Source organism: Panulirus ornatus, chromosome 50, assembly GCF_036320965.1.
Source record: "Panulirus ornatus isolate Po-2019 chromosome 50, ASM3632096v1, whole genome shotgun sequence".
In the NCBI taxonomy this organism is placed as follows: Eukaryota; Metazoa; Arthropoda; class Malacostraca; order Decapoda; family Palinuridae; genus Panulirus; species Panulirus ornatus.
The window spans coordinates 4,054,905-4,072,518 of record NC_092273.1 but is presented as its reverse complement, the minus strand read 5'-3'; the positions used below and the strand labels follow the sequence as shown (position 1 = coordinate 4,072,518).

General features: G+C 45.4%; 1 protein-coding gene across 16 annotated transcripts in view; it reads right to left on the bottom strand.

The window, feature by feature from the left end:
* The window catches only part of LOC139764512 (protein trapped in endoderm-1-like), a 116,425-nt gene that overhangs the window by 54,672 nt on the left and 44,139 nt on the right, over positions 1–17,614 (bottom strand). For 9 of the 16 annotated variants that reach the window (XM_071691147.1, XM_071691145.1, XM_071691155.1 and 6 more), the window contains one exon: positions 4,071–4,137. The exons of 2 other annotated variants lie outside the window; for them this stretch is intronic. The gene's annotated coding sequence lies outside the window, so the exon portion shown is untranslated. The remainder of the gene's footprint in view (positions 1–4,070; positions 4,138–17,614) is intronic. 5 more of the 16 variants (XM_071691148.1, XM_071691146.1, XM_071691158.1 and 2 more) reach the window with 1 other exon arrangement.

The window sequence follows — 17,614 nt, the reverse complement described above, 5'->3', positions numbered from 1 at the left end:
CCAACCCCCCCCCCCCCCAGACACATGTATATACATACGTCCACACACGCAAATATACATACCTACACAGCTTTCCATGGTTTACCCCAGACGCTTCACATGCCTTGATTCAATCCACTGACAGCACGTCAACCCCGGTACACCACATCGCTCCAATTCACTCTATTCCTTGCCCTCCTTTCACCCTCCTGCATGTTCTGGCCCCGATCACACAAAATCTTTTTCACTCCATCTTTCCACCTCCAATTTGGTCTCCCTCTTCTCCTCGTTCCCTCCACCTCCGACACATATATCCTCTTGGTCAATCTTTCCTCACTCATTCTCTCCATGTGCCCAAACCACTTCAAAACACCCTCTTCTGCTCTCTCAACCACGCTCTTTTTATTTCCACACATCTCTCTTACCCCTACGTTACTCACTCGATCAAACCACCTCACACCACACATTGTCCTCAAACATCTCATTTCCAGCACATCCATCCTCCTGCGCACAACTCTATCCATAGCCCAAGCCTCGCAACCATACAACATTGTTGGAACCACTATTCCTTCAAACATACCCATTTTTGCTTTCCGAGATAATGTTCTCGACTTCCACACATTCTTCACACATTCTGCATATATATATATATGGGATCGTGTATGATCTTAGAATCATCTGAAACACCTGAAGGTGTTGAAGTCTTTTCAGACTTTGGTTATACCTTTACATTGACGGCTGTATGACCCTGGGAGTAGACAGGACGAGAACCATAAAATAATGAGCTGTGTTACTCGATCTGGTGATGGCTGGCAAGCGGTCTGGACCAGCCACCACAACCCAACCTCAACCACTGATCAACCACCTTCGTGGGGACTGGGGGACTGACTGTATACACTTCCTGACCCTAACCTAACCTAACCTAACCTAGGATTAGTTAGCCTTGCTTAGCCTCCATCGCATGTTAATCACTTGAGCAAGACGTAAGACCCTCGATATGGTGGCCTTGGCCTTTCACTTAGCCCTTAAGGGTCACGTTAAACATTACAAAATCCTTCCCAAGCGAGGGTCGTAAGATCTGCTGTACAACGGTGTTGGGTGAAGGAGTCGGCCACTTTATAGCTACCAATATCAACAAACAAATTTTTTTTTTTCAACTGGCTGTCTCTTGTCGCCCTTGAATAGATAATAACAACTGATGACAAAACGGAACTACTCCTGCACCACATTTCCCATGGTCGACTAATAATCAAATGTAAACATTACGAAATCATGAAATATAGTACGATTGTTTGTTTTCTACGACCATTATCATCATTCAATAAAATATGTATATACATAAAATTTCATGTATTATGATAATTCAGCAGTGATATATATGTAATTCATGGCAAAAAACTAATATGGCCGCAAGAATATGCAGCAAAATCCTCGCTGGCTAAATCTATATGGTAATAAGGCCGACCGGACACACGCCAAAAAAGAAGCCAAGCGAGGGCGGGGCCTCGCCCCAAGCGAGATTTTCCCGCCAGCGGGAGAGATTTACCGGAATCATCTGGGTCATCGGTGACTGGCGAGTGAGGAAGCCTTTGATGAATCAACACTAATCTAGGTCAATGAAGGACACGAGTTTAGATCAAGGGAAATATCCATCTATATCGAGGAAAACCTACATATCGCAGGGAAAACTATGATGATAACAACAGACTGTCCTCAACACCGAACAAATCTTACATCGAAAGAATGAAATTCAGAAATCAAAATTCAAGAGCATTTCCTGAGGGTGTAGGCCAGGGCACTTGACGTATATGGCCGCCAGGTCAGGCTGGACACCCGACACAAGCGGCCAGTGTTCACCACCCACCACCCTCTGAATCAGCCATTAAGTGGAGGAGGAGGAGGAGGAGGCGCTACAGATGTGAGAAAGCCTAGTGTCCACCAATGATTTATCGAAAGAAAAAAAAAAAAATGGCCACCATTGCCATGTTTCTGTTATGCACGTGACGAACATCATATCTAAGACACTATATTAACGAAGGTCACTAAATCCGTGATTCTAAACCTTGTAGGCTGGCTGTCTCCACATCTGTGTGATTACTGATGGTAAACCCCGGACTCTATATCCAAAATTCGCCATATACCCTGAGCTATGTTATCATGCTCACAGTACAAGCACGTTCTGTAACTATACAATGTCCAATGTGTGATGCACACTTTAACCATTTTTGTGTTACTGTGAATGCAAACAACCAAAAATACACACAACGAGGTGGGTCATAGTGTACATGTCTCGTATATTTACCGTGGCGGCTGAGGACGACGGTACGACACTTGAGCACCAGCACGACCCACACCAAGCTCGTGCAACGACCCGTCAGTACGACGGTCGACCCGTGGGCACGAATCTACGGCCGGCGAGACGGTGCGACCCCCGGCTGTTACAGTGACCTTCAACTTGACCTTTGAGAAACCCGTAAAACCCCAGGCCATGACAAAACACGAAATGAAAAAAAAGTTATTTTCTTTTTTAAACAAATATCTTTGCTTATAACAACCGAGTACAATTCATCGAGGCACAATTTCTACAAGAAGAGTTCAAGGGTCACTACACCTTCCTGTCGCCCATTGGCCGCCCCTGAGCACGGGGTTCCAGATACCGTTGCCAAAACTAGATATAAATAATGTGCAACAAAGGCCAGTGTCTGCCAGGCTGGCCCGCAGCCCTGGCCAACGCTGACCTCGGCTTAAAACTGCTCGGGTCTGGCCCTGACGGCTCGCCCCTTAGCTCCTCATCCCCTCAGGAAGACGGTAAGACACCTTGATATGATGCCATGACCTCTGACCTCACGACAGAAGGGTCAGTGGCGCAAACGGCGATGACCTAAGTTTGGAAAGTAAGAGACTAGAGGGGTCAGCTCAGGTCACAGGATATGATGCATTAAGTGCTGATCTCCACCCGAACCACTTCTTTGAACGCAAGTAGTTAAGGAGATTAATGTAGTTAAGGTGATTAATATCTCTCCCTGAACACTATATCAAGTAACCAAACACAAATAAATCTACAAAACTACAAGTTATAATTAATTCCTCAGGGAATGAAAAAGGAGTAACGCTGGGCTGGGGTGATTCCCGAGGTCAAAACCTACACCTTTCTGGGTCGCCGATAGAACACATTACAACCACCCGATTCACGATATCAAATATGTATATTCTTTTTAAGCCTATGACGATCACAGCTTGTGCAGCTGCGGAAATTGGACCACGAAATTGGTCAGGACGGGCGAACCAGCCGCAACTCTGACCCTTAAGGGCGCAGAGGAAGTACACGCCCTCACACGCAACGGTCGTTTGGCCGGTACACGCCCTCACACGCAACGGTCGTCTGGCCGGTACACGCCCTCACACGCAACGGTCATCTGGCCGGTACACGCCCTCACACGCAACGGTTGTCTAGCCGGTACACGCCCTGACACGCAACGGTCGTCTGGCCGGTACACGCCCTCACACGCAACGGTCGTCTGGCCGGTACACGCCCTCACACGCAACGGTCGTCTGGCCGGTTTCAGTGGAATCAATTCCCACCAGAACAAATCCCGCAACTAAAATGCTAATCACTTTCATACAAAAAAAAAAATAAATAAATGCGACTCTTTATCGATATAAACTAACTGGGTTTTATTCAATACTTTTATTAAAACCCAGCTGCCGCGCCAACTGCCGTAATATATTTCACCAACTACACTCACCTGCCCGACTCTCGACCCCCACAAACTTTTATGTTCTAACTTTTCTAATTAACCCCCTAAACACGACGGTGCGACCCGGGAACACCATGGTACGACCTTTGGCCAAGATGATGACAACCCATGAGCACGACGTTTACCGACCCCCCCCCCCCCCCCTGGGTGCGATGATATGACCTTTGACACAACCTAAAGAGTCTGGCCCTTGGGTCATTATGCCACGGTGCTCCACGGCCACACGATCATCTTACTAAAAGGTCGTACTGCCAGTTGTAGCCAGAGGTCGTACCTCTGTGCTCAAGGGTCGTCCTCCCAAGACTAAGCAATGATAAATCCCAACACACTTACTTGCCTTTCCAATATTCTCAACGTGAGCTTCTCTTCCTATACTGTGTGCGGCAACTTCTGGAACATTCTGGAAGAAAGTTAATAAAAAACTTAAAACAATGAATATAGATATATCAGAAAAATAAAAATAATTCCAATACTTCAGACATTCTATACAATATCAACTGAAAAGTATTATCTATCATATTCGAAGTAAACTCAAATTCCTTTTTTTTTTTTCTACCTTCATCTGTTTTTAATTCAGCAAAATGTTTGAGCCAAATGATGAATTCTTAGAGGAAGAAAATTACCATATCCTCTCCTTCCTATAATTTACATGTTTAAACCATCATTCTCCGCGCATCCTACGGCATATCTTCCTTACCGGTGAATAAATAACAGATTTCCCTCCGCAGCGAATATCGCACCGAATATATCTCAACGCTGAATACAACGATGAGTTTCCCTCAGCGGTGAATATCACGATGATGAATTTTCCCCTCAGCGTTGAGTTTCATGACACCTAGTTTCCCTCAGCGACGAATATCATGATAACCAGTTTCCCTCAGCGACGAATATCATGATAACCAGTTTCCCTCAGCGACGAATATCATGATAACCAGTTTCCCTCAGCGACGAATATCATGATAACCAGTTTCCCTCAGCGACGAATATCATGATAACCAGTTTTCCCTCAGCGACGAATATCATGATAACCAGTTTTCCCTCAGCGACGAATATCATGATAACCAGTTTCCCTCAGCGACGAATATCATGATAACCAGTTTTCCCTCAGCGACGAATATCATGATAACCAGTTTTCCCTCAGCGACGAATATCATGATAACCAGTTTTCCCTCAGCGACGAATATCATGATAACCAGTTTCCCTCAGCGACGAATATCATGATAACCAGTTTTCCCTCAGCGACGAATATCATGATAACCAGTTTCCCTCAGCGACGAATATCATGATAAGCAGTTTTCCCTCAGCGACGAATATCATGATAACCAGTTTCCCTCAGCGACGAATATCATGATAACCAGTTTTCCCTCAGCGACGAATATCATGATAACCAGTTTCCCTCAGCGACGAATATCATGATAACCAGTTTTCCCTCAGCGACGAATATCATGATAACCAGTTTCCCTCAGCGACGAATATCATGATAACCAGTTTTCCCTCAGCGACGAATATCATGATAATGCGTTCCCCTCAAAAATCAACATGATAAATCTTCTTCATCGTTGAACATCACATGACCGAATTTCCAACTGAACAACGTGGTTCAAACCTGTCTTCTTCATCGCTGCAAATCACTTGATAACCAATCGTCCCTCAGCCTTCAACGCTCACGACATCTGGGCCTTCCCTCGTGTTTTCAACGGAGTTAAAACCCAGCGTCCTCAGCCCTGAGACCTGAGCATGAGGAGCAAGCGTTGCCTCAGCAGTAGGGCGTGGGCATGGCAAGGTCCACGACCAGCCATACATCTTTAAGCCCACAGCCTCACCCTCATCTCTGCCCTCAACACAATCGAAAACTCTATCTGTGCCCTCAACACAACCTAAATGTTTCTAAAATCAATCAGATAAATTTTTTCTTTTAATATTCACGAACATTTCACCGTAATTCAGTATGTCACTATATACCGTCATTTTTATTTCTTCTAAGGCTAGCCGTTTCACGTGATGTAAGCGCATTCTATTACTGAAATTATATGGAACAGAGCCATGACAATACAACCCTTGAGCACGACCGTACAACCTCTGGGAGCGATGGCCTGGCCTCTGACCTGACCCTTGAGGGTCGTCCGCTTCGATCAAACTGATTAACAGCCTTCATTACCAGAGAGCCAAACCTGCCCCACCACACCACGGCATGACCGACCATACTACACTCGGCCAACAGCTTTCTCCCTCACTATCCTGCCTCCATCTATACTGGTGGGTGGGGGAAGAGCCTTGTCCTTCACTATCCTGCCTCCATCTATACTGGTGGGTGGGGGAAGAGCCTTGTCCTTCACTAACCTAGCTCCATCTGTGGTGGTGGGTGGGAAAGAACATCCAACCTTACTGCCTCCATACATACAGATCAAGGGTTTCAGATCCTACAAGTTCCTCGTCACAGACCACCAGACCAGACCAGCCAGGCACACCCTAAGCCTTCCAACACCACGATATAAACCACCACAGTCAATTACCCGCCAGCCGTAAACATCCCCCTTCATCACATGAGACAGTAAGCCGATATAAGCCACCTTGACGCACTATCTCATAACACTTGACACCAGCGGTATATGACACCCGCGACCATTACGCACACAAAAGAATCCTTTCTATCACCAACACCCGCTGACGCACACACGGCATTCCTCACCCCACCTACAATGTAGCTCATTACAATATCATCAGGGGAATCTATAACCTCTCTCATAACGCAGTGCCAAGATCCAGGGATCACCATTGTGGTGACAGAGCAAAATAATTGAGACTGTCGCCAGACAAGGACTGTGGTAACTTACGGCTCCAGAGCACCGGAAAAATGGCGCCAGACTCGAGTGCGGAGACAACCAGAGAGAGGCATTCAATACGGCATGATCTTTGTCTTTATTTTACTCATGAGTCATCAACTTTGTAATGGTAGATCCGTTCTATTCATCTGCAGATACTTGTTAATGAAAGGGCAGTGAGAATAAATTACGAACAAATATTCAACATTTCAATATTTATCAATACCGACGCGTACAAGCGTTCACAAATGATGGTAATCAAAATATCGAAGGGAAACTCGTTTTACTAACGCCAAACCTCTCAAAAACACCTTAACCCAAAAATACAAAGAAGGGCTCTAAACGAGGCTCATGTAGCTCTAAACAAGGCTCCTGCAGCTCTAAACAAGGCTCCTGCAGTTCTAAACAAGGCTCCTGCAGCTCTAAACAAGGCTCCTGTAACAAAGAACGCGCAAAAAAATGGAAATTGATTATCAGCACAGAAGCGAGTGTTGGTGTTGCCTGCCCCGGGATGACGACACTAACAATGTTTACTTCTCTACCGGTCTGCCCCCACCCCAGTTTTACTTCCGCGATGAACACAAGGTAGAAGCGGTTCATTTAACGAGAATATCAATGAAAACAAAAAAAAAAATATAATTTTATAAAGAGCATACAAGATGGTGGTGCTTAAGGTTTAAAAAGGTTTAAGATCAAGTCGGGTTGCCGACACTGTGTACCTCCTGCTTCCACGAAAAACATGTACCATTTTCTTAAGAGTGAACGTTCATATTTAAGAATACTTGGTGGCAATTTTACGAACACACAGGATCATATGAGTACAAATATTCCTTTCTCTGAAAACTGTCCCTCGGACTCCTCCTACGAAAGGATTCTGCTGCTACCCACAATACTTTTTCCAATGACCTGCTGTTGCTCAAAGGCTGCGCTACTTAGGGTAGCAGGGCAATGTAGACTCCCTTGGAGTGGGAAGTTTGTATTGGAGCTGGGGAGGTGTCCAGAGGGCAAACGAGAGAGTAACTCGAATAAATCTGAGAAAATGTTCTTTCTGATGAGCGGTCTGTCTGGCGGGGCGGGGTTTTGAGCCTGGGATGGTGGTTGTTCAGTGTTCTGTCCGATCATTTCGGCGCGTCAGTGTTCTGTCACTTTTTGTTGATCTGTGAGTGTGAGTTTCTGAAGCATGAGGTACAGAGTCTGAGCTGGGCTTGCACGAGTCGCTGTGCCACGGGCGAGATGCTGCGTTTTTGTAGGGCAGCCGGTGTCAGTGGTCTGTACACGTGGTCCACGGGTGTCTTACACCTACTTCGGACGGGGTGGAGGATGGGGGGTGGGGGTGGGCGGGGGATGGGGGGGGGGTTTGATTCCTAGGAATCCAAAATTAAACAGCCTTAGGCGTAACACAAATCAGGTCATTCGAGAATCAGCCGTAGAAGCGAATCTCCCAAGAAACACATCAGGTAAAGTATGCTAATGACACGTTCCACGGGAGATACAACTTGTAAACAGAGCATTAAATATCCCAAGACAAAGAAGAGAGAGAGAGAGAGAGAGAGAGAGAGAGAGAGAGAGAGAGAGAGAGAGAGAGAGAGAGAGAGAGGCTGGGAATGGCTCGTAAGAAGATTAACAAAACTGTCACACTACGCCATTTTCTTTGTTGTGTAAGAGTTATCCCTGGTAATGTCACACGTTTGCTGAACTGCTCCACACAACACCTTCCCAGGACACACTGTCTTTATACATACATACACACACGTGTACATAGACATACACATGTGCATGAGCTGAAACCCAAGTATCTTCCGGCCCCAGGTTCGAATCCCTAGATATTCGGCTGGCTCATATATATATATATATATATATATATATATATATATATTTCAAACTATTCGCCATTTCCCGCGTTAGCAAGGTAGCGTTAAGAACAGAGGACTGGGCCTCTGAGGGAATATCCTCATATATATATATATAAATATATATATATATATATATATATATATATATATATATATATATATATATATATATATATATATATATATAATACAGTTTTGAGCTCTTTAGAAATACTGCCATACTGTTAATGTATCTATAATTACATCTTTATCCCATTAAACAATTAATTAAAAGGCAATTAAATTTCCACGGCTTACCAATATTTACCTCCTGATAATAAGCCCAATTAATTATTTCTCATCACCTAAATTCCCGCCAAAAATCATGGAGTCAATTAAGGCCTGATATCCGAAGCTTTCATTCCATCGGGGTTCGGCCGGTTAGCGCCCGTCACCCGTCGTTAATTGAGCCATTGACGTATGACATCCGCGTCATCCACGCTAATAATCGCCCACAATTACGACGTCAACTTGTCCAAACACGTCCATCAGTCGAGCGGAAATTCCGTCACGAACCGGCAACCACTCGTCAGGCGACACAGTTTTCTGGATTACGGAGAAAATTTGCGCCGACGCCGACATGAACTCCAATCTGGCCCCCTTGTGATCACCCCCCCCCCCCCCAACTCACCTTTAAGGATCAGGTCAAGGACTACCCCTCCTACAGGGATAAAAACCTTAACCAGGGAGGACACGTCTGCCTAACTCACATATTCAAACCAGATGAGCGAGTCTGCCTGGAGCGAGTTAAAACCCCAAACCTGCGATTCCTTCCTCACCTTCCACAGTCAACACACACACACACACACACAAGGCTCGGCCTCCTCCCGCGCGGCCAGCCACACTCACTGTAAACAGACACTGGCCATCGTCTCCCAAGTGTCTCTGAGCCATAAACACTCACGCCACCGACTCTGAGGACCTTTCAAACAACCTATTAAACCTATGTTGTAAACAGCCGGGGGGCCTGGTTCCCTCTGTCACAAGGTAGAAACAGCCAATCACTTAACTCCACCGACGCGGGGAACAGAAAAATGACATGATGACGTCACGGGAGTCTAGAAATGACCACACAATGACCGTCTGATCCACGTGAAGGCGACACTCATGAACTATCACGAGCTTGACGTCGCCTTTAAGGTCGTCTGTCCTAACAAGCGTTAACATCACTGTAGCTCTTGTGGCGTCACGATGAGGTTCCTGCGAGGTATTAACCACCTCAAATGTGGATGACTTCGGCGTAATACACGTGACAGTTTATGAAGTGGACTGGATCAAATGAGGCCATTATTTGTTTGTTCTTGACGCTAACCCGCTAAGAACTGGGGGTAAAAATTTAGTATGAGGACGAATGAGGCCATTTCTTCGTCTGTTCCTGCGCTACCATTATAATGAAGAAAATGGCAAATACATATAGGTTCAGTAGGTATGAGGGACAAGTTAATTGGGACGCAAGTTTGAATGGAGAAAAACTGGAGGAAGTGAAGGGTTTTAGATATCTAGGAGTGAACTTAGCAGAGACTGAAACCTTGGAAGCGGAAGTGAGTCACAGGGTGGGGGAGGGGGCGAAGGTTCTGGGAGCAATGAATAATGTGTGGAAGGAGACAACGTTATCTCAAAAAGCAAAAATGGGCATGTTTGAAGGAATAGTGGTTCTAACAATGTTATATGGTTGCAAGGCGTGGGCTATATATAGAGTTGTGCGGAGGAAGGTGGATGTGTTGGAAATGAGATGTTTGAGGACAATATGTAGTGTGAGGTGGTTTGATCGAGTAAGCAATGAAAGGGTAAGAGATGTGTGGTAATAAAAAGAGTGTGGTTGAGAAAGCAGAAGAGGGTGTTTTGAAATGGTTTGGTCACATGGAGAGAATGAGTGAGGAAAAATGGATAAGAGGATATATGTGTCAGAGGTGGAGGGAACGAGAAGTGGGTGACCAAATTGGAGGTGGAAAGATGGAGTGAAAAAGATTTTGAGCGATCGGGGCCTGAACATGCAAAAGGGTGAAAGGCGTGCAAGGAATAGAGTGAATTGGAAAGATGTGGTATACCGGGGTCGCCGTGCTGTCAATGAATTAAACCAGGGCATGTGTAGCGTCTGGGGTAAACCATGGAAAGTTCTGTGAGGCCTGGATGTGGAAAGGGAGCTGTGGTTTCGGTGCATTATACATGACAGCTAGAGACTGAGTGTGAACAAATGTGGCCTTTGTTCTCTTTTCCTAGCGCTACCTCGCGCGCATGCGGGGGAGGGGGTTGTCATTTCATGTGCGGCGGGGTGGCGACGAGAATGAATGACGGCAGCAAGTATGAATTATGTATATGCGTATATATGTATATGTCTAAGTATGTACATATATGTATACGTTGAAATGTATAGGTATGTATATGTGCGTGTGTGGACGTCTATGTATATACATGTGTATATGGGTGTGTATATGTGTGTGTATATGAGTGGATGGGCCATTCTTCGTCTGTTTCCTGACGCTACCTAGCTGACGCAAAAACGGCGATCATGTTTATCAATAGTACACGAAAGCACTCAGGATTCTCGTGTTTCCTTTCTGTTGTGGTGTTTCTGCATTTACGAAGACGCCCGTCCAGCACACCACGCACCAGGTCGTCACCAATCCCAATCATTACGATCAGAATGGTAGCGCTACTGCTTGGCTAAGCACCACCAAATGCCACATGCAGAACAGAACAATCTAATGGCTTGAACCTACAGACAATAGCGGTCTCACGACGCAAATACAGCATGGGGCCACTAATAATAGCGACCCTGCGACGCTAAGACTTAACCCACTGACAATAGCGGCCTCACCACGCTAAGAGGGTGCGGAACTGCTAAATAGTAGCGGTTATGTGGCCATGATATTATGTGACTGGGAGTCTAGCCAGGTTAAGCACTTTGAGCACGACGGTGCGACCCTCGTGAACGACGGTACGACCCTTGAGCACGACGGTACGACCCTCGTGCACGACGGTACGATCCTTGAGCACGACGGTACGACCCTTGAGCACGACAGCAACACCTGCGGACTATACACACGGGCGAGGCCGCCACGGGAATAGGTGTTTATTTACTCACTCACACACACACACACACACACACATACGACCGAGCCCAAGATATGAACTAACGTTAACCATGACACCATGGCGGCCCGTGTGTGTGTGTGTGTGTGTGTGTGTGTGTGTGTGTGTGTGCACAACATCCAAGAACTGTCTCATCCCACACCCAGTTCACACTGCCCTTAACACACCCCTTAACCCTCTTCACACTCTCTCTCAAACAACCCAACCTTGTGATACCCCTGACAACAGTACAACATCACCTCTACCACCACTATGTCCGCTCATACAATGATGCAACTCTAGTTCTGCCACGGTTCAAGACAGGAGATAAAATTTCTTCGTGTAAGGCAGAGATACGATGACCTGACATACCATTATGAAGGTCGAGGCAAGACCTAATACAAAAATGGCCCAAATTGCCTGTAACAGTCCAGTAGTTAACGCTGACACACCTCCAGATATCAACACATATAAAGCTGTTCATGAAGTACAGTATTGATATAAACAATCGATTACTGGGTTACACACAATATATGCAAACATTTCAAGTTCTTTAAACAGAAACAGTTCAAGCCCTTCTCCCAGCGGAGGGTCCGGCAAACGAAATAACTTGAGAATGTCTGACATTCATCGTTCACATAAAGTTTTCGTGGCATTTACATGCGTCGTGGTATTCCCTCATAGCTCTCATAATGTCGGCTAATGAGCGGGAGGGAGAGGTGGGTGGGGAAGAACCCTATTCTTTACTATCCCGTCTCCCAATATAGCGGAGGTTGGGGAGGAGCCTCCTGCTTCACTAGCCTGCCTCCCCAAACCATACAGATTACTGACGGAGGAACGTATTATTATCTTCCAGCGGACAGCCTCGTCACAGACCATCCTGCTGTCCGTCCTGCCCGTGTACTGCCACAGATTAGGTCGCTTCCATCCAATGTCCTGTGGTCGTATTGTCTCGTGCAACACGGCCGACGGTGCGGGAGACACGACCTATGAATACCTCCAGGATATTCCTCAGCACGGGAAGGCATGGTGGAGACGCGAGGCCCGGGATATGAGCAAGGACCACTGCCACTTGATGCTGGCAACTTTAACAAGACGATACGGTCCCTGAGCACGAGCGTGCGTGCCCTTGAGCACGAGCGTACGGTCCCGTAGTACAAGGGTGCGGTCCTTAAGTACAAGGGTGCGGTCCTTGAATACAAGGGTGCGGTCCTTGAGTACAAGGGTGCGGTCCTTGAGTACAAGGGTGCGGTCCTTGAATACAAGGGTGCGGCATTTGGGTACAATATCCTGGCCTTTCATCCGAGCATTAAGGACCGGGTCACCGAACTCCTGGGTCGTACCGTCGTACGACCCAGGAGTTATCACATAGTTTGTTGCGATGGCGTCTTAAGTAAGGTCAAGGGTCGCTGCACCAACACATGCTGTGTTACACGTCTTGATGAGCCACCACATCCTTAACCCCAAGGCTGGATGACCCCCTCCATCCTTAACTGTTCCTTAAACTACTTCAATCATTCATCTGTCTACATTCAGGTAATATAAACAAGTCGTTAAGGATGGCTTCAACGACCAGGGTCGTCTTTGGCCAACGGCACGGCATGACCTTGCCTAACCTGACCTAACCAATTACAACCTGACCTGATCTCTCATAACCTACCCTCACCTCACCTTTTCCCAGTCTACAAGGATCCCATACGGACCATTTTCTATACTAACATACCCTTACCACTGACTAGTTGGTTACCCACGGAGAATATTCAGTACCCAGGTATTTCGCGAGCCACTGGTATATAAAAGACGGCCCGCGGACCAGATTCCGCCCCTTTAAATGATGTAATCCGGTTCGCGAGGTCAGTAGGAATCATGAATAAAAATCCCAGGCTGAACTATTTGTCGATACAAGGTGGACAATAAGTAATGTGAGAAACGACACGTAAACATGTTTTCTTTTAGGATTAGTATCCTTGTGATGACAAAACATGCCTTTAGTATAAAGGTTACATGGCCAGGCACGTCATATCTTTCCAACAGGACCCCAGGTGAAAGCCATAACCCATCCCTGACTGATTAGCCTCTACGTCAGTAGTGGGCTGGCAAACGGGGAACGATCCTCATTAAGTCAAACTGGCTGGCTAATTACCCACAAATCATGGGGGATAAAATACTTGATTGACTCTCTCGTTTGCAATTCATGTAGCCTAACTTCACCGTTTCCTCGCACTTCAAATACCATATTCCATAATTACTTATTTGTACTGTACGGGAGAGAGGGAGTTCTACACTCCTGTGTGTGTGACTGTGTATGTGAGTGATTGTGTGTGTGTGTGTGTGTGTGTGTGTGTGTGTGACTGTGTGTGTGTGACTGTGTGTGTGTGTGTGTGTGTGTGTGTGTGTGTGTGTGTGTGTGTGTGTGTGTGTGTGACCGTGGGATATTACCTATTCATTGGTTCCATCTCCCTGATAGGTCCGCAGGTGGGAGAGCCCATACAAAACAGCCATCTCATCGGCGCTGTCCGTCCTGAGGAAGATACAGCAGGAGGAAATCCAATAGTCTCTCTGTCTCTCTCTCTCTCTCTCTCTCTCTCTCTCTCTCTCTCTCTCTCTCTCTCTCCTCTGGACAGGACCACAGCAAACGACCCACCCCAAACATGATGTACAATCACCCAAATTCAAAATTGTCGCTCTACTGGGAAAGCTTCAACTGAAAGGCGAAGGTCTCTTACGTATAAGCAACACAAACTTTCAACAGGCGGACATTATATAATATAACTAAATATCCTTTAAAGGTGACTAAATATCCTTTAATTTGCCTTCCCACTCCACGCGATTGTACGCCACGCGAGTTCAGTCAGGTTTGTCAACTTTTGACTACATCACATCGGTCCAAACCCAACCCTTGAGGTGGACCGGGACCCGCGTCTCCCAAGTGGTGTGTCCAATCTGGGTACTGCTCATTGTCCCGTGGTCCTCCGGTAGTAACTCTCATTTCTCTCTCATCACTTTATAACACCAGAAGACCACGCCTGCCGCAGCCAGACTTGCAGTCTTTAGCGGCCAATAAATCGGCCAAACCAAACACGAGTCAAATTTACTCAGAAATATTTTCTTTTTCTGTGATAATCCGTAGTATATGACAACCATTATGTGATCGTAATTACGAATGAAAAAATTCCACGAACTCTTTCTGTACGAACACAATGTATTCATTCCGTCATTCAATACTGTTCCATTTGTTTCAAATGTCAAATATTTGGTAAACTATTTTCCGAAATTTCGTTCATTTGTGAAAGAAAAATTGTGGGTTATTTATTGTCATGCTGTATACAACATGTCATTGTCCAGCGTGGTGTGCGGCGACCATAGCAAATATTCAGTTGTCTCTGTAACGATTTTGTCCCCCGGGCCACGTCCTGACAACACTTTTCCACATTTTCCTACAGTAGTGCAGATGACTCCTGGTGTATCTATTCCCAGGAACGAGAACACTTCCCAGGGAACTCACATTCATTATGAAATACGAACCACCAGTCATCCCCAGGACACACTTGGACAAGATAAACATGTTGAGCCTAACCATATCCTCACCTAACCTAACCTGGACACCCCACACAGGATCAACACAACAGTCTGCCGCCGGAACACCCTGAGTGTTGTACAGATTGTACTGGTACGAGATCTGAAGTCTCGTCTGCTGCCATACCTTCCCCTACACAATACCCTCTACACACCACATGCCCTTACTCGTGTTAAATAACCTTTCACTTACTCATGTATTTTACGTCTGAACATTTTTTTTTTCATTCTATCTTATTACAGTACATCATTTTCTGTAAATCTTTAGCATATAAACTTTTTTTTTCTAGTGAAGCAGCTATATAAATCTCTGAGTTCCTCAGTAAAGTACTGAATTTACTTTTAAATGACCAATATGGGAAATAGCGTTCACTTCTGCAAAGACACGCAAGAAACACCTGATCACAAAACCTGTTACAACTTCGCTGTTCATACTGGCTCACTACGTGAAACGTATGACGTAATTTTCCTGCCAAAATTCAAAACATTCTATAACTCCATAATTTCATCCTAAACTGAATTACTCGGCTGCGTGTTACCATCACATGAGCATCAAATATCCGACGGCCAGCGACTGATCTCCAACAAGATTCATTTTTTTTTTTCTATTCTTGGAAGAGAGCACCACCCTCAGCCTCCCCCCCCCTATAATCGAACGTACTGGCCAACCACCCCAATCCCCACCTACACCTATAATGTCATTATTCGGCTTTAAGTTCATAATTCTAAACTGCACGTATAAATGTGACGTAGTTAATCATGCGTGGCGCGCCATTACGCACAGCTTTAACGTCGTTAATCAGGTACGACGCCATTATCGATAGCGTTCGTATAGCCGTATACGTCATCGATCAAACTGGCTGCACTAAATATTGTGACGTCATTAGTAAAGTGTGACGTCCATATCCCAGCCATGACGTCATCATCGGGACGTAACAGATTACGCACTGACGTCACGAATTAATGGGTATCGAAAAACAGACGGGTATGTTGCCGTCATCGTAATCGGTGACGTAGGCCCACGCGGGACGTCACTACCAACCACCTCACGGAAACATAAGATTCAGGAAGGGTAAAATAATAGTAACATATAAAGCATTCAATAAAATAGAAGAATTAAGAAAAACAAAAACACGTAAGCGATAGACAGTATCCTGTGTGACAAATTTGCACAAAGTTAATCAACAAACTCACGAAGAAGCCATATTACTCATGCATACGTCATTTTCTTAGGTTAGAAGCCTACATTAAAAGTGTGAAATACTATTCGGTAAACACAGAAAAGATACAACGTAACTCATAATACAATTAAAAAAGAAACACAAAGTAACAAAGCGTCGGAAGCGATCGAGAAATGGCGTGCATCCCACGGTAGGACGAACCAGCGTGACAAATGACCGAAATAAAAGAAAACGACGTAAACTTGTGAATCCAGATCAGTGGCTGGGTAAGGGGAATTGGGGTCTGTCAGCCATATGTTAGTCATCGCTTGGGAACCCACAAAGTATCGTTCAGGTAAAAAACGGTTGAAGATGTATAAATGGTTTAGGTGTGTAAAAAAACAGGGTGTAGAAATGTGTGTATACTACATACAACGGGGTGTAGGTACGTGTTACAACATAAAATGTGTGTAGCTATGTACATACAAACAGGAGGGTGTACATTAGTGTATGCAACATGAACAGGGTTTAAGGGTACACAACATTTAACAGGGTGTAGGTCAGTGTGTACGAATACAAGGTGTAAGAATTTTCATACAACGTAAATAGGGTGTAGTTTTAGGGTCAGAGAGGATGTAGATGAAAGTCTACATCATAAACAGTCTGGCCAAGACGAGTGTCAACAGAGCAGGCGGGTGGGTGGGGGGTATGGACCAACACCCACCTGACTGTGTGGGAAGAGTCAGGGCGTCAGCTGGCGATCACGTCTCCAGATGGCTCATGGGGGGCTTACCTTGTGGGGGAAGAGGGGGGAGGGGTGGGGTGTTCACAGATGGGTGGAGAAGACTGCATGACACGAGGAACATATACACAATAATCTCAATCTATGCAGATGTGTGATCAATACACAAACACATACATAGCCAAGCAAATACACTCACATAAGATAGGACACTTGCGTTGCCAAACATACCACTACGAATTAAATATGAATAAAAACTTATGAATTCATTGATTTGCAGAACTTTACAAGGCCATATTCCCTGCCTTCGCAGAAAACATAAATATCATAAATTATGACTTTCTTATCATTCATCTCTTCTGAAGTTAAGGAACTTGCAACAAAAATCAGTTATCATTTATCAATATTAACGCATATATACGGGACTACATGACCCCGAAATCTGCTCAGCTGGCCACCTCCACAGAAGGTATGTATGGTGTACGTGCGGTGTATTGTTCTTAATATGTCTTCGGATAGACAGACAGACAGACAGAAAGACGCAGGAGTGACAACATATTTTTTAGTGTACAGTATACACAAACGCGGGACACAGAAACACATACTCACACAG